This window comes from Quercus lobata, unplaced genomic scaffold (assembly GCF_001633185.2).
Source record: "Quercus lobata isolate SW786 unplaced genomic scaffold, ValleyOak3.0 Primary Assembly Scq3eQI_73, whole genome shotgun sequence".
In the NCBI taxonomy this organism is placed as follows: Eukaryota; Viridiplantae; Streptophyta; class Magnoliopsida; order Fagales; family Fagaceae; genus Quercus; species Quercus lobata.
Genome location: NW_022154703.1, coordinates 799,801 through 823,386, shown reverse-complemented (window position 1 = coordinate 823,386; position 23,586 = coordinate 799,801). Strand labels below are relative to the sequence as shown.

Here is a 23,586-nt window from a genome sequence, read left to right as displayed (position 1 = left end):
GACAAATATTCTTATTCTAGCACCGATTCACAACGCGTTATCTCGGACATAACTCGGTTATTGAAGCCTCATTGTTAGTCACAGAACTAGTGTGATGTTGTTCTGATGTGGATGATACAGCATTGCTCTGCATGAAACTTGCAAGTTGTGTTGGTGTAGGAATAGGATCCAAATTGCCATTAAGCATGAGAACAACAGAAGTCATACTTGGTTTGTCACTTGCATATTTTTGAACACATAGTAGCCCAATTTTGATACATCTCATCATTTCAGTTATTGGACTATCTCTCAATGTGGGATCTATGAGATTTGAAGTTGTCTCCTCCCTCCAATTTTTCCATGCCTGTCAACGTAGTTCATTATGCACATGCAAACTTAAGGAAAATGTTCAATTATGTACTTTCCCATTCTTAGTTTTCTACTATAAATAAAATGGAAATGATTGCTTTGTACTTTGTAGTCATACTTACGTAGCTTAGAAGATACTCTATATTATCTCCATTCTAGAAACAAGTAATTTTTTGTCCACTCAAAACCTCAAAAATTAGCACACCAAAATTAAAAATGTCTAACTTCACTGAAAATTGTCCTAATATTGCATATTCTGGTGCCATATATTCATTGTATTTCAATATCATTAAGCATGTTATCATCAATTTGAATTGTACGTAATAAAGATACGGTTATGTTTGAAATTTTAATTTCCATTTTTGTTATGAATTCTTGGCTTGACACTAATAAAAGTAGCCTACAAAAATAAATTATATAAGGCATGTTTAAATATTGTCATCAACTCTATGAAATTAGGATACTTACTATGTCCCAACAATTCTATTTGTACTACCTTCGGTTTGATCTAGTACAAACATCCTTACCGTGCCAAAATCTGAAATTTTAGGGTTCATTTTTGTATCTAAGAGAATATTGCTAGTTTTGAGGTCACGATGAATAATTCGAAGTCGAGAGTCCTCATGAAGATATCGAATTCCTTGAGCAATGCCTCTTAAGATTTTGTAACGACTTTCCCAATTTATATGTGGATGCTTCATTGGATCTACATATTCAAGAATATATACTATTTAGTCATATATCATGAAATTCAATAGAACTTATCATCAATTTGAATTGTACGTAATAAAGATATAGTTTAAAATTTTAATTTCCATTTTCGTTATGAATTCTTGGCTTGACCCTAATAAAAGTAACCTACAAAAATCAATTATATAAGGCATGTTTAAATATTGTCATCAACTCTATGAAATTAGGATACTTACTATGTCCCAACAATTCTATTTGCACTACCTTTGGTTTTATCTAGTACAAACATCCTTACTGTGCCAAAATCTAAAATTTTAGGGTTCATTTTTGTATCTAAGAGAATATTGGTAACTTGGAGGTCATGATGTATAGAATTCCTCGAGCAATGCCTCTTAAGATTTTGTAACGCCTTTCCCAATTTATATGTGAACGCTTCATTGGATCTACATATTCAAGAATATATACTATTTAGTCATATATCATGAAATTCAAGAGAACTTATTATAATAAAAATAAATAAATTGAAGAATGTAATAGTACCAAAAATGTAGTAATCAAGGCTTTTGTTAGACACAAATTCATATATAAGAAGTCTCTCTTTCCATTCCAAGCAAATTCAAGAAGTCTGACTAGATTCCGGTGTTGAAGTTTGGCCAATAATAGAACCTCATTCTTAAACTCCATATCTCCTTGTTGAGAGTTTCTTGATAGCCTTTTTACAGCAATTTCTTGTGCATTTGAAAGTTTACCCTGAACTTATAGTAAACAATTTAAGTCTCTATGATTTAATTAAGAACATTTGTGTAACACATTTTGATAGACAATTGATAATCTTTCCCTATCATAATGTTTTCCTACCTTGTAAACTATCCCAAATCCACCTTTCCCAAGTTTATTTGCATCAGAGAAGTTGTTCGTGGCAGCTCTGATAGTACTTAAGTCAAATTGCAAGGATTCCACACTTGTTATTTCATCCACAGCTTCATAGAGGAAACACGTTATAAACAATAAAATTATTTAAGTAAAAAGTCATATAAAGTGAACAAAAATCATTTTTATAGGGCATGAAAGAGGTGATTGGTTGTTATAGACAATGAAATGATTTAAGTACCTTCTTTTTCCTTTTCTTTTTAATAATTAACAAATAGTTGGAATATAAAAATTTGAATCCTAAATGTCTCCATTAGTTAACATTAAAAGATATCAATTGAGTCATGAGGCTCTTGGCACTACACTATGGATTTAATTTGCTTTAAGCTTGAGATAAGTTTTGTTGAGTGGTGAATGTTCAAGCTCGGTTCGATAACAAAATTAAGTAAAATATTCTTGCTCAGCTCAAACTCAAAGTAGGCTTATAAATAATGTTCATGCTCGAGCTCATAAAATAAAATTAAAAAAGAAAAAGAAAAAAAAAAGAGTATAAAAGCTTAAGTTTGTCTTGGCTCGGCTTGATTCCCTTGTCAAGCCAAGCTTGAACTCAAATTCAAGCTCAATAGCAAGCTTTTGAGCTCAAGATCCACTCAATATCAACCTTTAGTATTAAAGTTATGCTAACATCTCTTTTTCAATTAATAATCTAGTTAATTCATTTAATCTTTTTTGTGATTCTATTTATCTTATATATAATTTTATCAATTTTTATTTTGAAAAACCTTTTTGTATAAAAACCAAACAAGTATTGTTAGTAAAATTCTATAAACAGTACATGCGTTTAAAAATAAAATTTAACCTGTTGATTATTAGTTTATTTAATAATAATTAGTTATATATTTACGTGACGTCTTCTTTGTACAGAACTTAATTTTTGTTAACAACTAATATATTACAAAAACAAAATGACTGAACGTGGAGCACTTATTAAGAATTTGAAATTTAATTTAAAAAGATAAAAATAAAATAGACAAACAAAGAAAGAGGTATGGATTTGGACCTCTCTCTCTCTCTCTCTCTCTCTCTCTCTCTCTACATATATATATATATATACTGGTCCAATGTAAATTTGGAATTCTAGTCATTTTTTAAGATCAATTAAAAGGAAAAAACTAGGATTTGGAATTTTACAATGGACCACTATATTAGCATATTACTCTTTTTATTTTTTTAATAATCCTATGCTACTCCACTAGCCTCTGAATTAAAGAGGGTTACATAAAAAAATAAAATTTTTTTTTTTATAGAAAACATAAAATGTAGTAATGCAGAAAGTGTAATTATGTGAATGTGAAGTGTGTAAAGTATATATATATATATATATATATATATATATATAATTTCAACGTATGACGTCAATCTCTATAATGATTGTGCTCTTTATCATATTGATTAATTTTTGGTGTAAATAGATATTAAACTCCAAATCTTTTATTTAACTATCATAAACTCTACTAATTGAACTAACTGAAACTTGTTATATAAAGCTATTATTATGTTGATAAAGATTTTTATTTTTATTTTCCTATTTGAGAAACCATAAAGCATAGTTTGTACTCGCTAAAAGTGGTCCCACTATATTACTAGATAGAATAATCCCTTTTGACTTAAGTTACTGCTAGACTCTACCGCAAAGAAAAATAAATTGTTATATATATATATATATATATATATATATATATATATTAGAATTTGTTTTAAAATCGATCTTTTTTCTTTTCTTTTTTTAACAAAATATAAATTATACTCTAACCTAATCTATGTGTATACATGTGTAAAACTTTCTCCTGAAAATTTGAACCCCGACCTTTGCTCCCAATACTCCACAAGCACTTATACTTGTGGAGTGACCATCGCACCAAAGGTGTGCAGTGGTATTAATTTATTGACTAATATGTGGGTGTTTTATTGATATTATTGTTTGAAAGATATTAAATTTTGGGGTTTTCATTCATTTAACGAGCTTACGAATTAGTCTAATTTGTGTATGGTATAGGCCGAACCTAGAGCCAAGTCCGAATTTTTAATGAACTACTTGATTCATTTATAGATCTTTTATAATAATAATAATAATAAATAAATAAATAAATAAATAAATAAACTTCATACTCAAATAATTTTTTTTTTTTTTTTTTTAAAGACTACAGATATACCTTTAATTCTTACCTTAAAAAGTTTGTTTTAAAAAATAAGAGGCCAATACTTCTCAGTTTTTAAACAATATTAAATGTATTTTTATATTTTTTCACCCACACATATTTTCAAAAAATTCAAACATTATTAGAACAAGGTTACCAAACAGGCTATAAATCTTCTTAGAAACATTCATGTTCAGCAACAATGAAACCAAGGATCCGTTTTGTAAGAGATTTTTAGTAATATTATTTAAGTGTTGTGAAAATATATGTTGTGGTGTTTAAACATTAAAAAATGTTGTTTAAATAAAAGTATCAAACGATTCTTAATTAACATACTTTCAAAATTATCCTTTCGCTTCCTCACTCTAAGAAAGATGCAAATACGGATGGTAAGCATCATGGCAATAACAGACGAAACAACAATGATGATTGCTGTTTGAGTTATCTCTCTCTCCTTTCCTGAGAAAACCAAAAGCATCACGTCATTTGTGTTCAAAAGGGCAAAAATATATATTTAAAAAAAGAAAAAGAAAAAGAAGAAGAAGCAAAAGTAGTCATCACGCCAGCTGTTGCATTTCAATTATTCATTGTTTGTAGATAGGTCCATCTTAACAAATCACACCACACAAATTAATAAGAAAAAAAACAGAGAGAGATTCAATTTGATTTGCCACAAAAAGTCAAAATTACTAAATAAAATGACAATTCTTATGGGAATCTTAATGATATTGACAGAAGTCCATATTCAAATAAATTTAAAAAAAATTATTTTACATTTTTATATTGTAGTAGTATAAATGTATAATCCATATTATAGATTAAAATTGTGGGGACCGGCCCAGAATAATAAGTTGGTTGGGCCCTAGGCCCTTCCGAGGACCAGTTCTTCCGAGGAGACATCGTGGCCCAGGCAATCCTTATTTAGGCTCACTGGGGCAAAGAGAACATATCTGAGGAGTAATTCCTCCTCGGACACTGCAAAATCCAAATCAAAGGTGCGTCCAAGCCACTGTAGCCCATCCCCCAAATACGTAAAAAGGAAGGAAACTCAAAATATCTCAGCAAAAGCTGCCACCACCACATTAAATGCATCACAACTACTCTCCTGGCCGCATTAATGAAGAGAAGACCCCTGAACAGTACTACCTTAGCCACTGCAACTCACAAAGAATTGATATGGGTGTTTAATGGGACAGGTGCTCAAGTAGGGGTTTGGATGATCAACAAGTGTAAAGCCCAGATGATAGGAAAGGGCCTATATAATATGTAAAAGTCCCCCAAGAGGAGGACACGAAAAAAAGAGGAGAGGAGGAACACAGAAGAGAAATTTTACTGTATTAATATATGCTTAGGAATGAAATTCCGAGCCTGATCACTTAAGAGGGATCTCTCTTCACATCCATTTCTTTTTTCGTTCTTCTTTCTATATTTTCTTAACCCATGCAACAAACTGTTTAAACTAACTGAAACCAAGTTCTTTAACCCATACTCTACAAAAAATTCATTGTGTGGGACTTTTTGGACCAAGACTTGGCCAATAAGGATTGGGCCACTAGAATTGTGCCCCTACAATTGGCGCCGTCTGTGGGAAGAACTAAAGTGTCAGTAAGCACAACGGTTGAGCATGGCAGGACTAGGTCCACACTAGGAGAATCCTCACCAGGCTAACCCTCAACAGACAGAACCCATTGAGTCTCAGCGGCAAAATGATCCTGCCAAACCAGGCCATGCAGCGAGAGATAGATGACCTGAAAAGAAAGTTGCGACGTGCGCAGCGAAAGCGATCTCCCTCCAGCTCAGATGCATCCTCTAACGAGGAGGACGTGAGTTATCGACGGAGGTCGAGAACACCCCCAAGTGAGACCTTTTCTTATGAGAAGGAGTCTCACCCTGTGCGAAGATATGAGAGCCCGTCCAGTAAGGGTTTGGGAAATGACACTATGAACAAGGCATTAGATCAGATCTCCAGATCACCTTTCGTGCACAGAATCGAAGGGGCTAAGTTACCTCGACGCTTTAATCAACCAACGTTTGCCATTTAGAACGGCTGAGCAGACCCGGTAGAGCACGTAAGCTAGTTTAACCAAAGAATGGCCATCCACTCCCAAAATGAGGCTCTGATGTGCAAAGTCTTCCCGTCGAGCTTGGGGCCAATGGCGATGAGATGGTTCAACAGCCTAGAGACAAATTCCATAGGCTCCTATAAGCAGCTCACTCAGGCTTTTTGTTCTCGCTTTATTACGAATAGCAGGGTCCTTCGACCCCTAAGTTCATTATTGTCCTTATCCATGCGCGAAGGAGAGACCCTAAAGGCGTACTCGGATAGATATTGGGAGATGTATAACGAGTTGGATGAGAACCACGATAACGTCGCTATCAGCACATTCAAAAGCGGTCTCCCCACCGAGCATGGCTTAAGAAAATATCTCACTAGTAAACCCGTTGCCAACGTTCATCAGTTAATGGATAGGATTGACAAGTACAAAAGATTGGAAGAAGATCAGCTACAAGGAAAGGGAAAGGAGAAGATCGTTCCCCCCAAATGGAATGATTTCAGGTCGGAACGATATAACCATAACCAGCCGATGAGAGATTTTTCGAGACAGGCTGGACAAAGTAACATGCAAACGGTTAATGCCGTGTTCAGAGAGCCAGTACAACAAGTTTTAGAGAAAGTCAAAAACGAACCCTTCTTCAGATGGCCTGGAAAAATGGCTAGGGACCCTTCAAAATGCAACCAGAACCTGTATTGCCACTATCATCAGGACCATGGACATGCCACTGAGGATTGTAGGAATCTATGGAATCACCTAGATCAGTTGGTCCGAGAAGGAAAGTTACGTCACCTTTTACACCCCTCAAGCGGTCATCCGGGCCAGGCAATGCAAGAGCCTCGAAAAGATGTATCATTAAGACCCCCCATAGGGATGATACATGTCATCCTCGCCGCTCTAGGAAGAACCGGGTCATTTCCTTCCAGGGTACTGTCTGTGGCTTGGCTCTCTGCCGAGGACAGGAAAAGAGAATTCAAAAGGTCTAAAAAGGGAAGCTCTTTGATATTAGGATTCTCAGACGAGGATAAGAGGGGAACTATCCAACCTCACGACGATGCCTTAATGGTTACGTTGAGAATCGGAGGCTTCGATGTGAGAAGGGTGCTGGTAGACCCGGGTAGCGTAATAGAGGTAATGTACCCTGATCTATGCAAGGGGCTGAACCTAAGGCCGGAGGATTTGACGGCTTATGACTCTCCCCTTATCAGCTTCGAAGGGAAGACCGTTACACCAAAAGGGCAGATCAGACTACCCATACAGACTGGGTCAGAGGTGGTGGAGGTGAACTTTATCGTGGTCGATGCCTACTCGCCCTACACAGCGATAATAGCCAGGCCATGGAACATGCCAGTGTTTGTCACCACTTGAATGTTAACCCATCTTCCATTCCAAAGAAGCAACCACCCCGACGTCCCTCAAAGGAACATGCCAGTGCCGTTAGAGACGAAGTGACAAAACTGAAAAAGGCAGGGGCTATCAAAGAAGTCTTTTACCCCGAATGGCTGGCAAATACGGTGATGGTAAGAAAGAAAACGGGGAAGTGGCGAGTTTGTGTAGACTTCACAGACTTGAACAAGGCATGCCCGAAAGACCCGTTCCCGTTACCTCGAATAGACCGACTGGTAGATGCGACTGTAGGCCACCCTCGAATGAGCTTCCTGGATGCCTTCCAGGGCTATCATCAGATACCTCTGGCATTAGAGGATCAGGAGAAAACGGCGTTCATGACACCCGTCAGAAACTACCACTATAAGGTGATGCCTTTCGGACTAAGGAACGCAAGGTCAACATACCAAAGGATGATGATCAGAATGTTTGAACCACAACTAGGCAAAGTTATTGAAGTCTACATAGACGATATGGTGGTGAAAAGCAAGGTGGTGTCTGAGCACGTGAAAGACCTAGAGATCATTTTTGGCATCTTAAGGGAGCACAAGTTGCGGCTCAATGCTTCCAAGTGTTCATTCGGGGTTGGATCTGAGAAATTCCTAAGCTATATGGTAACCCACAGAGGGATAGAGGTAAGCCCAAATCAAATCAAAGCGATCAATAGCCTACAGGCTCCTCGGAATCCGAAAGAAGTGCAGAAACTCACTGGCATGGTTGCGGCATTGAACCGGTTCATATCACGATCTGCAGACTGATGCCGACCTTTCTACCTATTAATAAATAAGTGGAAAGGGTTTGAGTGGTCGGAGGATTGTGTCCTGACCTTTCAGCAACTCAAAGAATACTTGTTGCGACCACTCATTATGTTTGGTCCTGAGGCAGATGAGGTACTGTTTGCATACATAGTGATAGCCCCTCATGCTGTAAGCCTGGTACTGTTACAGGATGATAATGGAGTTCAGCGACCAGTGTATTACGTGAGTAAATCGTTACATGAGGTTGAAGTGCGTTACTTACCACTGGAGAAGGCAATTCTAGCAATGGTGCACACCACGCGAAAACTCCCTCATTACTTTTAGGCACACACGATCATCATTCTAACCCAACTTCCCCTTCGATCGGTGCTTCGAAACGTCGACTACACAGGAAGAATCGTCATGTGGAGTGCACTTTTGGGGGCCTTTGATATTAAATATATGCCCAGGTCCTCTGTCAAGGGTCAAGTCCTCGCGGACTTAGTCACAGAATTCGCTGAACCCTCTGTAGAAACAATAACCGAGAAGGAAGGCATGGATGGAAAATCGGTTGGCACAATCTCAACACGGGAGACCTTGTGCTGGAAAGTCTACATGGATGGCGCGGCCAACCAAAGAGAATCTGGAATTAGGCTAGTTCTAATATCGCCCGAAGGTATTACCATTGAAAAATTGCTAAGGCTCGGGTTCTTGGCCACGAACAACGAGGCCAAGTACGAAGCCTTACTTCAAGGAATGATGATGGTTCAAAAATTAGGCGGAAGGGCAATGGAAGTGTTCTTGGACTCCAAATTGGTCGTTGGCCAAGTGATGGGTGAGTTAGAAACTAGAGATGCTAGAATGCAAGAGTATCTCAGACGAGTCAAACGCCTGCAGTCGGACTTTGAATCCTTCAATCTGACACATGTTTCCAAAAGTGGGAACATACATGCAGATTCACTGGCCACTCTTACCACGTCCTCGGCTCATGATCTGCCGCGAATGATCCTTGTTGAGGATCTAGTCCAAGCGAGTTCAATTAGAAGAGACCCAGCTCAGGTCCATCAAGTTAGAAAGAGTCCCAACTGGATGGATCCTATAATGAACTTCCTCAAAGATGATACATTACCAGAGGGAAAATTAAAGGCCTAGAAGATACGAAGGAATGCTCCTCAGTTTTGGTTGTCGGAAGACCACAAGCTATACCGACGTTCCTATTCTGGGCCGTACCTATTGTGTATACACCCAGAGGGATCCGAGTCCCTGCTTGAAAAGCTACATGAGGGAATTTGTGGGAGTCACACAGGAGGAAGATCGCTGGCGCACAGGGCATTCACCCAGGGATACTGGTGGCCGAATATGCAGAGAGATGCCCAAGAATATACGAAGAAGTGTGATCAATGCCAGAGATTCGCCCCAAATATCCACCAACCTGGAGGAATCCTTAACCCCCTCTCCAGCCCTTGGCCGTTTGCTCAATGGGGTTTTGATATTGTCGGTCTTTTCCCTAAAGCAGCAGGGAATAGGCGATACATAATAGTCGGCACCGACTATTTCACTAAGTGGGTAGAAGCTGAACCTTTGGCCAACATCAGGGACGTGGATGCCAAGAAATTCATTTGGAAAAACATTATTACGTACTTCGGAACTCCTCACACCCTCATCTTGGACAACGGTCTTCAATTTGATAGTAAGAACTTCAGGGAATACTGCAACGAGTTTGGCATCACCAAACGATACTCCACTCCTGCCTACCCCCAAGGAAATGGGCAAGCCGAGGCCGTGAACAAAGTCATAGTAAGCGGTCTGAAAAAGAGATTGGATGATGCAAAGGGGAGATGGGTGGAAGAGCTCCCGCATGTTTTATGGACCTATCGAATGACGCCGCGACGATCAACGGGCGAAACTCCCTTTTCAATGACTTATGGGGCCGAAGCTGTACTCCCAATCGAGAACAGCTTCCCCACATTGAGGTCTAGCACTTTTACCCCAGAAAACAATGATGAGTTACTGGGGAGAAGTCTAGACTTAGCTGAGGAAAAAGGGAAAAAAGCGATGATCCATATGGCCTATTATCATCAAAAGCTAAAGCGGGGATATGACGCTAATGTAAAGCTGCAACCTTTAAGTCCAGACGACCTCGTAATGAGGAATATTCTCGGCAGCGCTAAGAACCCTTCTTGGGGCAAGCTGGGACCCAACTGGGAGGGACTATATCGCATCACATCTGTGGCCGGAATAGGTGCTTATTACCTAGAAGACTTAGATGAAAAAACTGTACCTCGCCCGTGGAATGTAAATAATCTAAGAAGATATTATTATTAATGAAAATAGCTCTGCCTATGTTTTGTTCCATGATCATCGTATTGGTCCATTTCTGTCTCTACAAGTTTTAAACAGAACCTAAGTCTTGCATGGCTCCTCGGACCACAGATTTAGGGGAAATTAATAACTTATGGCACCTCTACAAGTTTTAAACAGAACCTAAGTCCTGCATGGCTCCTCGGACCACAGACTTAGGAGAAATTAATAACTTATGGCATCTCTACAAGTTTTAAACAGAACCTAAGTCCTGCATGGCTTCTCAGACCACAGACTTAGGGGAAATTAATAAGTTATGGCATCTCTACAAGTTTTAAACAGAACCTAAGTCCTGCATGGCTCCTCAGACCACAGATTTAGGGGAAATTAATAACTTATGGCATCTCTACAAGTTTTAAACAGAACCTAAGTCCTGCATGGCTCCTCGGACCACAAACTTAGGGAAAATTAATAACTTATGCCACCTCTACAAGTTTTAAACAGAACCTAAGTCATGCATGGCTTCTCATACCACAGACTTAGGGGAAATTAATAAGTTATGGCATCTCTACAAGTTTAAACAGAACCTAAGTCCTGCATGGCTCCTCGGACCACAAACTTAGGGGAAATTAATAAGTTATGGCATCTCTACAAGTTTTAAACAGAACCTAAGTCTTGCATGGCTCCTCGGACCACAGACTTAGGGGAAATTAATAACTTATGGCACCTCTACAAGTTTTAAACAGAACCTAAGTCCTGCATGGCTCCTCAAACCACAGACTTAGGGGAAATTAATAACTTATGGCATCTCTACAAGTTTTAAACAGAACCTAAGTCCTGCATGGCTCCTCGGACCACAGACTTAGGGGAAATTAATAACTTATGGTATCTCTACAAGTTTTAAATAGAACCTAAGTTCTGCATGGCTCCTCGGACCACAGACTTAGGGGAAATTAATAAGTTATGGCATCTCTACAAGTTTTAAACAGAACCTAAGTCCTGCATGGCTCCTCGAACCATAGACTTAGGAGAAATTAATAACTTATGGCATCTCTACAAGTTTTAAACAGAACCTAAGTTCTGCATGGCTCCTCGGACCACAAACTTAGGGGAAATTAATAACTTATGGCATCTTTACAAGTTTTAAACAGAACCTAAGTCCTGCATGACTCCTCGGACCACAGACTTAGAGGAAATTGATAACTTAGACCTCTTGTGCAATTTCAAGGTACGTGTGTAGTTTAGCATAATTACAACTATCATTCTAAATTTGCCGTACGGCATTCCCTTTTCTTATTCATTTATATTTGTTTATATTGTTGCAAACGTTAAATAGAGGAACAATATTAGTAAACATCAGAAGAGAATAAAAAAAAAGAACATTTTATATTAATAAGTCGGGGTCAATACAAAGAGAGGTCTTTACGAAAGAACAAAAAAAGAAGACAACTCTCATTCCAAAAAAAAAAAAAAAAAAGTACAGGAATTAAAAACCTAGAAGCTAAGCCTCAGCAGTAGGATTCTCTCTCTGCTCTGGCTGAGGAGCAGGAACCTCGGAAATGGACTCCTTGGCAGGATCTTTGGCTTTATCAAGTAGAGGGATGGCGTCAGGAATGGCCATGGCCTGCTCAGAAGCTTCAGGAGCGCCGTCAAGAATCTCCCGGATCTCGGGGGGAAAAAGACCTTCTCGAGCAACTTCAATGCTAAGTCTGCAGGAACCCTTGCAGCATCAAGGGCATGAGCCCATGAGATGCTGCAGTAGTCCCTGCATACCTCTGGAATCTCCTCATAGAGCCTGGCTTTAGTCTCCTCGGCCCCAAGCTGATAAGAGGCCTTCTTTTTAGCCTCGGCTGCTTCCCGAGCAAGCTGAACCTCTTCTTCAGCCAGCCGGACCTGCTCCTCGGCTTTTTGTAGTGCGGCCTTGAGATCCAGCACTATTTGCTTTTCAGTGGTAAGGCTGGTCTCGATCACATACAATTTTTGGCACTGGTCCTCCGCTTGGGTTTCAGCGTTCTTCAAGCCGACCTCAGCACTCCGGCGGTTCTTCTCTGCCTCTTTGAACTTCTCCGAGAGTTCAAAGTTCTCCTATTTGAGGGGCCCCATAGATTTCTCAACCTCAACACGAGACTGAGCCTCAGCTTCAGCTAAGTTGTGGTTGTTGCGGCAATACTCGGCCACAAACACCTGCTGAGTGATCTGTCCACAAAACAAGAAGACAATGTCTTAGAATGCAACAAGGTCTAATGATTTAATGGAAGGATAGAAGAGTCACTTACCATTGCAAGGTCCCTCTTGAGGGATAGAAAGAGCTGGGTTGGGAGAATCGCCTGTAGGCCTCCATGTCCCGAGGAAGGAGCACTGGCTGATCCAGGGCCTCAGCTATGTATCCTGCTCGGCCCTTGTTGTATTCTTGGATCGAGGCAGTATAGGGAATAGCGACCCCGTCCAGCTCCAACTTCGGGCTCCAGGTGCGAGGATTAACACACAGTTCAGCCCGGTTCTCTTCCTCCCGGCTCTTTACGGAGGAAGCCTTTTTATTCTTCTGCCCCCAAGTGGTTTTTTGCTGCTTGACTAGGCGGGGGACCACCTCGCCTTCCTCAGGGGTATCAACCGGCCTTTTCTTCTTTAGGTCCGGGTTAACCTTAAGGCCGAGATCAGACGGGAGCTAAGGAGCAACCGGTGGAAGAATAGGGGTCTGCAACTGAGCTGGTGCCTTGGATGATTGACCCTTGCCTCGGGTGGCCATCAACTTTCTAAGACTTTTTCCTTTTTCAGGGGCCATGTTATCTACCTCTTCGTCTGAGGATTCGTCCGAGCAGGCTATAACGATTGGCGCACTGACCACTGAATTTCGGTCCTGCTCTTCCTCGGGATCAGAAAGCTCAATCAGAGGAGCTTTGGGAATATCTTCTTCGAAGTAGAACTCGTCTATCTCCTCCTCTAGAGAAAGATGAGATGATTCAGCCTCTTCTTCAGGTTGTGCAGCAAACTCAAGATTGTCTGGTGGAGGCAATTGTGCAACTGGTGGAGGATTTCGAACACCAGGTAACACGACCGGCTTGAGATCTTGTCGGGCCAGAAACTTGGGCTTGGATACGTCAATCCTAGCCAACCTTGGACTACCAGCTCTTATGGCGTGGCCAATGGCTTGGAAGGAACGGGTTAGGGGTTGGTAGCCTAAAACCAAATGAGTCGCGTGTAGCTGCCCATCCTCGGTAGCATAGATTTCCGACCTCAACAGATAGTTTAAGGCCGGAACGTTTACGTGGCTCAGCTTAGGAGCAACTTGAGCTTTATGTGCAAAATATCCGAGAAGGAGATCAGAGTTAAGTTATAAAATTATTTTGATTCTTAAGCAAAAGAAAGGGAATGAATCCAAAGAGCTAAGCCCCCTTCCTAAAGGATTGGCCCTAAAGGCGCCGCACCTGGAATTCCTGCCCGAGTTGGACAATGAAAACCATCGCTCCATTCTCCTGAGGCAATGAGGAAATCATCCTTCATAATCTTATTGGATATGGGGAGGCAGGAGATTAGCCTAACGACCTCGGACTGAGATTTAAGGTAATACCCTCCCTTCTCGACGTAATGGCACTCGTACAGGTGAACCACATCATGCCAGGTCAGGCCTAGACCCATCTGCTCGTTCAAGACATCTATGCAGCCTAATACCCTGAACATGTTTGGAGCGCACTGATGCGGTGTCAACCTATGGTGGAACAAGTAGTCCTGGGTAATCCTACGCATGGGGAATGTCATTCCTCCTTCTATAAAGGCAATCATAGGAATGACAATTTCACCCACGTCTCTATCTATCAATACTCGTTATGGGGGACAGTATCGTAGAACCACCCCCTGCGGGATGTGGTATTTCACCCTAAAAGCCTCCATGATAGCCGAAGTGTCTACTAGATCCTTGAATCTACCCATCTAAGTTGAACTGGAGGGACGAGAATAAAATCTAGGAGAAAATTGAAATCCGAGGAGAAATTCGAAGCAATGAAATGCACGAAACTTACGAGTATCTTCACAAACGATCAGTATGATGCTTGGAAATCTCTTCGAGGAAGGACGCTTTGCTGAAACGGCTATAAAAATTTGAAGAACGGGAGTGTTCATAGATCTCTAGGTGCTGGAGTTCTCTGGAGTTCTCTGGACTTCTGATATGCAGATAAAAAAGAAAAAATGAGCCTCTCTAGGGCTTTATATAGCAAGAGGGAAAAAAGAAAATCACTCCCACTCAAGAATTCAAGGGAGAACGCTAGCGGTCAGATCTACGCCTTGTCGTTGGATAAGGGAGACACAAAGCCACCTGGAGTAAATAGCCGCGCCTCGTAAATTGTAGCGCGTCAAAAGTGACTGCCCACACGCGCGAACCAGGATCTAATTAATTCCATCCTTTATAATGTCAAAACCCCGCTTTTCTCCTTGGAAGGAGATAAAAAACCGGAGTTTTGAGAGGCTATTGTGGGGACCGGCCCAAAATAATAAGTTGGCTGGGCCCTAGGCCCGTCCGAGGACCAGTTCTTCCGAGGAGACATCGTGGCCCAGACATTCCTTATTTAGACCCACTGGGGCAAAGAGAACATGTCTGAGGAGTAATTCCTCCTCGGACACTGCAAAATCCAGATTAAAGGTGCGTCCAAGCCATTGTAGCCTATCCCCCAAATACGTAAAAAAGAAGGAAACTCAAAATATCTCAGCAAAGGCTGCCACCACCACATTAAATGTATCACAACTACTCTCCTGGCCGCATTAATGAAGAGAAGACCCCTGAACAGTGCTACCTTGGCCACTGCAACTCACAAAGAATTGATATGGGTGTCTGATGGGACAGATGCTCAAGTAGGGGTTTGGATGATCAACAAGTGTAAAGCCCAGATGATAGGAAAGGGCCTATATAATATGTAAAAGTCCTCCAAGAGGAGGACACGAAAAAAAGAAGAGAGGAGGAACACATAAGAGAAATTTTGCTGTATTAATATATGCCTAGGAATGAAGTTCCGAGCCTGATCACTTAAAAGGGATCTCTCTTCACGTCCATTTCTTTTTTCGTTCTTCTTTCTATATTTTTTTAACCCATGCAACAAACCGTTTAAGCTAACTGAAACAAAGTTCTTTAGCCCATACTCTACAAAAAATTCATTGTGTGGGACTTTTTGGACCAAGACTTGACCAATAAGGATTGGGCCACTAGAATTGTGCCCCTACAAAAATAAATGTGTACAACAAAAAATGTACAATATTATATTATTTTTACAAATATTTACAATATAAGATTTACATGTTAGTACCATTTTTTTTATGAATATAAAATTTATATGGTGTAAACATTTACTTCTTCTTTTTAAGTATAATGTAAACCTATAAATATTCATAAAAAAATGATAAATAATTTAATTTTATTAGCTAGGAACCGTGGCATATGTGATGATTATTTATCAGACCTCTTATAGGGTAAATTGGAGGTGCAGAAAGAGAAGATGCTGACACTAGCGGTAGGGGGGATGATAGTGCATGAGTAGGGTCAAAGAAACTGTAGGACTCAAACCTAAAACTGCAGCTGGGTGTATATGTGGGTTTTTAGACCCCTTAAAATACAATTTGATTAACCTAGTTAATTAGCCAAGTTATTACTTAGTCCAAATTCCAGATCTAGGTTATCACAATCAAACAATCATATTATGCATGGTAGCGGAAAGATAAAAAACACAAAGATATGATGACCCAGGAAACCAAACCGGTAAAAACTTGGGAAAGATTTAACCTAACTATCCTCAAGGTAAACCTGAATCCACTATGAAAGAATTGAAGTTTTACAATAGGACTTAGACCGCTAACATCCTATTAATTGCTACCCACCAGTAGAAACTTACTGACACAATCACGTGCAAGCTCCAAGACCACGGACTCCTTCTTTCTTGGATTCTCCAACAAGTACAAGCACACCCGCTTGTGTTTCTTTAAGCTTCTATGGCAGCAATTGAATGGTCATCAAGTTCTTGAACGAATCTCCTCTTGATAACCCTAAGCTTGTGTAAAGGAAAGCTCCTCACAGATCTCACAAGAGATTTATACAAACAACAATATTAGCAACATGTAAAACGTGGCTAGAGTTTGCCTTATATACTTAGGGTAAAAATACAAAACCCTAAACGTTTTAATAAACTAGGGCTGAGTTAGAATTCTGCAAAAAAACGCATTCTGCCCGATTTTCGATTGATCGAGCCTAAGCTTCGATCGATCGAACTATGCCAAAATGCTCTATTAAATTTGCATCAACTTGAATCCAACTTTATATAAAAGACACAACTTAGATAGAACATTGTGCATATATGAGTGGCTGCAACAGTTTGGTGCAACTCAGGTTTTCCATCTCAATAGTTGTACCTCGGACCACATTCCTCTCTAGATTGTTCCTAATGGTTTAGATCCCCTTCCCATATCTAAATCATTCAGGTTTGAGGAGATGTGGTTATCAGATAAGGGGTGTGGCCGTATTGTGGAAGCAATGTGGAGAGATCAGATACATTGTGAGGTCGAACACCAAGTGTGGATCCGAATTAACCAAATGGAGTCATAAACACTTTGGGAATGTCAGAAGATAATTAAAGGAGAAGAAAAATTATTGGTGAAGGCTGAACATGTGGCAGCACATACAGAGAACAATTATCGGGTTAGAGAATTAAATAAGTGATGAAGTTAATGATTAAGGAAAACAAGATGTGGAGACAATGGGCAAAAAAATTTTGGTTGATCGGTGGTGATAAAAATACAAAGTATTTTCACAGTAGGGCAACTTAGAGACATAGGAGAAATAGAATTTCAGGCATTTATAACTCGAATGGTGTGTGGATTTCTTAGCAAGAAGCGATAGCAGAAACTTTCATTGAACTTTATCAAGGTCTGATTACATCCACAAACCCAGTTCTGCATGAGGAAGCCTTGAATCTGATGCGAAAGCTTCTCACTGAGGAGATGGGAAGTATAAAAAGCATTGAAACAAATGGCGCCACTGAAAGCGCCAAGTCTTGATGGTATGTCCCCTCTCTTCTATCAAAATTACTGGAGTTTGGTAGGTATTGATGTCACAAAAACCATATTGTCATTCCTAAATTCGACCACACTTCCCCATCCCATTAACCATACTTTCATCACCCTAATCCCGAAAACAAAAAACCTACAACTTGTTAATGATTTTCGACCTATCAACTTATGCAATGTACTTTACAAAATTTTATCTAAGGTATTAGCAAATAGATTGAAAAAAATTCTACTAAAAATCATTACTGAACATCAAAGTGCTTTCACAAAAAATCGCCTAATCTCTAATAATATACTTGTTGCTTTCGAAACTCTCCATAGCATGAAAAATCACAAAACTGGCAAAACTGGTTACATAGCCCTTAAACTTGACATGAGCAAAGCATATGATAGGGTGGAGTGGTCTTTTTTGGAGAAAATTATGAGGAAATTGGGGTTTGAGGAGAGGAGGATAAATCTTATGATGATTTGTGTCAAAATAGTATCCTACTCAATTCTAATGAATGGTGAACCAAAAGGATCAATCCATACCACTAGGGGCATCCGCCAAGGCAATCCCTTATCCCCATTCCTTTTACTTTTGTACATTGAAGGATTACATTGCCTTATTTCCAAAGCTGAAAATGATGGCACTATTAGGGGTTTCTCCCTTGGTAGAAGAAGCCCAAGACTAACCCATCTACTCTTTGCATATTATAGTGTCCTTTTTTGCTAGTCAAATAGATAGGATTGTCAAAAGGTGTTGTAAATATTGACTAATTATGAAGGTGTTTCGGGGCAGCAAATAAACAGAAAGAAAACATCTCTGTTTTTTAGCAAATCAACAACTGATGTAACAAAAACAGAAATAAAGGAAGCATTAGGGGTTTCAGAGATTTTGCACTATGGCACATATTTAGGGCTACCATCACTTATTGGAAGACACAAAAAAGCAAGTTTTGATTACAACAAAGAAAGAGTGTGTAGAAAATGATAAGATTGGGAAGAGAAGCTACTGTCACAGGCAGGTAGAGAAGTTTTGATTAGGGCAGTGGTTCAAGCCATTCCAATATCTACAATGAGTTGTTTTATGCTTCCACTAGGTCTTTGCCATGAAATTGCGGAGCTTATTTGTAAATTTTGGTGGAGGCAAAGGGAGATCGTTGTAAAATACATTGGGTATTTACAAAATAAAATTTTGACGGGGCTTTGTTTACCACGTTGGACAAAGCTGGGATAGAAGTAATTCGAGACTACAAAGGTTTGTTCATGGCCTCATTGTCTCATTCCCTTCCACTTCCTTTAACCGTGCTGGAAACTGAAACGAAGGCAGCAATAACAAACTTGGAGTTTGCTTTAGAACTTGGGTTGGATTCTGCTATTCTTGAGGGAGATTCTGAAATTCTAATAAACTCATTGATGGAGGATTCGCTATCCTTAGCTTCGTTTGGTCTTCTAATCCAAGATGTAAAAGCTATTGCTAAATCTAGTTAAGATTGCTTAGTATAGTTAAGATTGCTTTCATAATTCAGACTGGATAGAATTACTATAATAGACTTGAACCTTGACTAAATTAATAAATTGGCTTAGGTTGTTACTATCTCTAAGATGCGGTATTGGTTGATGGTCAAGGAGGTGATGTACTGGCGGTGGTTGTAAGAAAATTAAATTGTGATTGATTGATATGATATTATTATATTTAAGATTTACTTAAATTTTCGGATTAAGGTTCTGTCCTAACATGTTCCATAATACTATCACAAATAATTCCACTACCCAAAATATGATGTGATGAGAAGCATAAAAAATGCAATTATTACCATCCCATTACCTCCCTTACGATTTAGGCAGCGATTTGTTAGAGACATCTAAAGTGATTGAGGCAACAAAATAAAAGAAACAATTGACTACAGATTTAACCTTATTGTATTGGTCAACAAATCACGCCAGTTTACAACTGGCAGCAATTGGAATTCTTTCAAACCCACAATGATAAATTATAATACAAATTGTGTCACTAATTGGAATTGCTTCATCATCTTTTGTTTTTATACTGTTTGCTTATGCCATGTAGGTCCATGTAGCATATTTTTGTATTTTGTATTTTTAATCATATCAATTTTATTGTACAATTTTAATGATGTTGTAAGGAAATATTTTCATATTTAAGACAACTTAATAATCAATTTGAGATCAAAAGTAGTGCGAAGGTAATGACACCCAAAAATATAGGCTCTTCTGTCTACGTTGACCAAAGCGTTCACAATTTTATTGTTCTTATTGTAGTTTTTTTATTATTTGTTTTTATTAATTTTGATTAGGAATTCATAAATCTACCCCCTCCCTTACTCACTCTAGGCATTTAGGCCTTGTTCAGTTGGTGGTATAGAAAAGTGAAGAAATAGAAAGTAAGGAGGGGATGAAAAAACTTGAGGGTTAGAAGAGACTTTAAGTTCCCTGTGTGTTTGGTTGGGGTAGAAAACTTGAGGGTTGAAAAACTCTTTCATTTAAGTTGGGGAAAAAAGAGGAAGCTAGAAATATATAAATTTACTTTTATACATTTGTTACATAAAATATTATAATTATTTTTTATATATAACTCACAGACATATTACTCACTATTTTTTTTTTTAATTATACAAATTATTATTATTAAAAAAGAGTTGATATACCTTGTACTGACTGTTGAATACAAAGAAGAATATATATATATATAAAAATTGTTTTTGATAAGAAAAAAAATATTAATATTAAAGAAAGATGTGTTGGTTAATAGAAAAATAATGGGTAATATTGAATTTTTGAAGCTAAAAGAACTAGCAATATAGTTTTGTCTTGTATTTTCTCTCCGATTTGAAAAATTCTAGTCTAGGTACCATTAAACCAGTTAAGTCATTGGCGGAGTTCACGGTTCATACTAAATGCTTTTGAACGCTTTAATGCGCAAATGGACGTAATTTTTAATGTACTTAAAAAAAAGAATAAAAAAAAGAAAAGTAATATCTAATTTTTAATGTACTTAGGAAGGCTGATTGAGGTGTGAGTGCCCGAGGACAGACCGCAAAACTAAAGAATGTCTTTGCTGGACGGATTCTAGAGGTTCATATTTTCTAACGCCTTACAGGGTTTCTATAGCGCAGAAGTTATAAAGTGGTGAGTGCTTTTTCAAAAAAAAAAAAAAAAAAAAACCACACACACACATTGTAAAGTGGGGAGGCACCGCCACCACCCAGTGTGCTATTTTCTTCTAGACCAGATGGACTTCCACCGAGCAAATATTAAAAAAGTGATCTTCGTTCAACTTAATCTTTGGTGAATGAGTTTTTGAAAAATTATTGTTTCATACTCCGTAATATATACGATATCCGTATTTTCACAATAGGTCTCAAGTCTCAACATTTTAAAAAAATGTGTTTACATTTAACATATGATAACACATATATAGAAATAGTGTATAAAGACAACGTGAGAAAATCAATACCCTTTACCTTTGAAACAAGAAATACGATCAAGTGAGGTCATGAGTATGGTCATATTCAAAATAACTGGACAAACTCGTGCAGGATGCTTAATAGGACAAGTAGGAACCAATTTGGAATTATCCAAAACCAAAAAACTACTACTAATCGTTTGTTCTTGTATCCAAACTTCTAAAAATTTCATCGAATTAAAGCTCGTAATTATTTCAGTAAAAAATTGTGATTAATAATTTACCAACAAAAGCTGTCTTAAGAAACAAACAATTACTAGTAGTTTTTCGGTTTTGTAGTACAATTATTCCACCGGATACAGGTTTGTAAGACAATTATACAAATCGAAAAATAGATAATTAAACCAAGAAAATAAGTTAACTTCTAAGTTTTAAGTCATGAAACATCAGTGCTTATATACCTTGTGTAGTTGTAGGCAATTCCGGTGGTGGGGATGCAGCAGATGGGACTAGTGGCGGAGGTGGTGGTGGTGGCAGCGGTGATGGTGGTGGCTCAGCTGCAGGGTCATAAAAAGAGTATATCTCATACCTTATATCACAACTGGGTGTTACAAATCTCCCTCCCTGCTTTCCATTACAACATTGTGGTATATAAACCTGAACCTGAGACAAGCAGTTGTTGCAATCCAGTCTGCTCAAATCAGGGGTGCACTCCAGTAGTGCATATATGGTTTCGAAGTTTGGGACAGGCACACTCTGTAGAGCAAACTTGTGAGTAGAGTTTCCTGATGCAGTACGGTTTCTTAGGCTATCTAACGAGGGTCTTAGCACCTTGTTGAAAGCTTCTACGTCTGGAACATCTCCTATGTTGTAATAGCCTAATAAAGGGTCAGTATCCAACATATTAAATATGGATCTGTGCGAGTATCGAAGTACACATTTCTCAGCCCAAATTATTGCCTCCTTTTGGTTTGGACAAGACTGCAATAGGGTGCTACTTGACTCATTGATACAAGTACGGCATACATCGGTCGAAACGTCTCCTCTGCAGAGTACAATCGCGTTTACTTTGTTGGGAGATTCACCAGCAGAGAAATTGTAAAACCCATAATCGATTTCGGTGTTGGAATACGTGGAGGCCAGGAGGGTATTGAGGTTTGCCCTGTAGGTACTGTTACTGGTGTAGTTACCGGTGTCATAACAGTATTGGGCAGCCGTGGGAATAACAAGATGAATTACAGCTAAATAGAATAATAGCAGTGGTTTCGAACAGTTCACTTTCATTGTTCCTCTGCAGTTGTAGTTTGGAGATATTTTAGTCTAGCAATATACATCTACATCTTTCCTGTTCTATACTTTCATCCATTGACCAATTCAAAGCTTTGAACCGAATAATGCACGGTTGACGAAGACGTGAGTGAATGGTAATGAAAAAAAAAAACTATTTCTAGTACCGCAAATAAAGTTACAACTTTGGATACAATTACCTTATGTAGTACACTATTACTAGATACTAGATGCTTGTTATTTTCACATGAACACACTGCTCATAATCAAACATTCGAATAATTATGATAAAAATTATGATTTAGTTTGTGGTAATATACCTTTTGTAAAAAAATAAATGTGTTTTCCATCGTGTGCAATGTAGATTTTATCTCATTTGGAAAATGGTTAAAGAACTTTTACTTAACATAGTTTTACGCATAAACAGTAAAGAAACTAAAATTGTGACTTGACAAACACAGATTTTGTTTTTGAATACTCCAAAGACACCCAAGTTAGTATCCAATTTCATAACTTTCCTAAGTGTTAATTTCTAATTGGTGCACAACAATTTCATTTTTCACAAGTACATATGGTGGTCTCATATATAACTGATATAATTCAATCACAAGTTGACACCCAAACATGTGAAAGTGGAGAGCTAGTCGGACTTGTTCAAGACCTAAAGAGAAGCGATGACTCACACCTGAAGGGGAGATTGCTAGATATACAGGTGTAAGTGAAGTTCTATTGAATAATAATGAGAAACGTGAGTGATTATTATAACATAATTAGCCCAAATACATTGACTTAAACTTTTAGATTAATTGATATCATTATAGATTATATTAACTACTCAGTTAGAGTTGTGCACGTATCCCTTTACTAGTTGGAGCATGAACAGGGTAGGTATGTGTCGTCGGAGACATCAAAAGTAAAGATCACACATGGCAAGCCCATAAATTAAGTCCACCCAAATAATCTTGAAAAAAGGCTTAACAAAGAATTATTTTCAATTTCCCTGTATAATGGTAATTCTTGGATGCTACAATATATAACATATTAGAAGCACAGAATAATTAAAACTGATGTCCACTGAATAGAAAATGGACGAGATCCTACTTTTAAAACGGGAGGTGGTATATAATGTACAAAAATCTCTCAAAGCCAACGTTATCTAGAACCCGTCACAACAGACCACGACGTTGACATGCTTGTGGAAATTATAAGCATAATGATCGCATATCAAATATAGCTCCGAAGCAACCTACTATTAACAATGAATA

The 23,586-nt window shown here is 38.5% G+C and overlaps 1 pseudogene across 1 annotated transcript; it reads right to left on the bottom strand.

Moving 5' to 3' along the window:
* Positions 1-37: 37 nt before the first annotated feature.
* Positions 38-22,318, bottom strand: LOC115972761 (annotated as a pseudogene). Its single transcript, XR_004087537.1, has 7 exons — positions 21,496-22,318; positions 4,443-4,565; positions 1,897-2,018; positions 1,579-1,788; positions 818-1,054; positions 471-622; positions 38-343 (listed from the first exon to the last, which is right to left on the bottom strand). The product of XR_004087537.1 is annotated as a putative receptor-like protein kinase At4g00960 (transcript).
* Between the last annotated feature and the right edge of the window lie 1,268 nt (positions 22,319-23,586).